The 549-nt window shown below is 70.9% G+C and overlaps 1 protein-coding gene across 7 annotated transcripts in view; it reads right to left on the reverse strand.

The window, feature by feature from the left end:
• The window catches only part of SUV420H2 (suppressor of variegation 4-20 homolog 2 (Drosophila)), a 9,299-nt gene extending 9,147 nt beyond the window's left edge, over positions 1–152 (reverse strand). For all 7 annotated transcript variants that reach the window (XM_008591292.1, XM_008591295.1, XM_008591296.1 and 4 more), the window contains exon 1: positions 116–152. The gene's annotated coding sequence lies outside the window, so the exon portion shown is untranslated. The remainder of the gene's footprint in view (positions 1–115) is intronic.
• Positions 153–549: the final 397 nt, after the last annotated feature.

The following is a 549-nucleotide window of genomic DNA, read 5'->3' on the forward strand; positions in this document are numbered from 1 at the left end:
GGGGGGGGGGGGGGGGGGGGGGGGGGGGGGGGGGGGGGGGGCGACTGGGAGCCAAGGCGGCGCGGGGCGGGGGCAGTGAGGGGGCTCAGAGGTCGGGCCCCGCGCCGCCCCTCACCCGCTTCTCCTCCTCCTCCTCAGGCGCCCGCGCCGCCGCCGCCACCACCCACTGCCTCCTCCAGCTCTCTTCAGACACGGTCGCCGCGCCTCCCGTCTGCCCCCCAGGCCCGCCCTTCCCTGGTCACTCTGGCCTCCTATTGGCCCAAACTGCCGCCACTTCCCCGTTGTTCTGGTTCTCTCGCCACTCTCATTGGCCGAGCCCCAATCTTACCCTCCCCGCCTTGCCCCAGTCAGTGCCCCGATGAAACCCCGCCACGCCCGTGCTGCCGTCAAGCCCTGTAGACTACCGCCAGTGGTTCACGCCGCTGTCCTTCAGCTGCTGCCATGGAGTCGAGTCCCCACCTCCCCATCCGCCAAAGCCGGAAGTCGGCACCCTCATTGGCCGAAAGAGCCGTCGCTCCAGGCGAAACTCGAAGTGGATCGGGTTACTCA

The sequence above is a fragment of the Galeopterus variegatus genome, unplaced genomic scaffold (assembly GCF_000696425.1).
Source record: "Galeopterus variegatus unplaced genomic scaffold, G_variegatus-3.0.2 Scaffold6809, whole genome shotgun sequence".
In the NCBI taxonomy this organism is placed as follows: domain Eukaryota; kingdom Metazoa; phylum Chordata; class Mammalia; order Dermoptera; family Cynocephalidae; genus Galeopterus; species Galeopterus variegatus.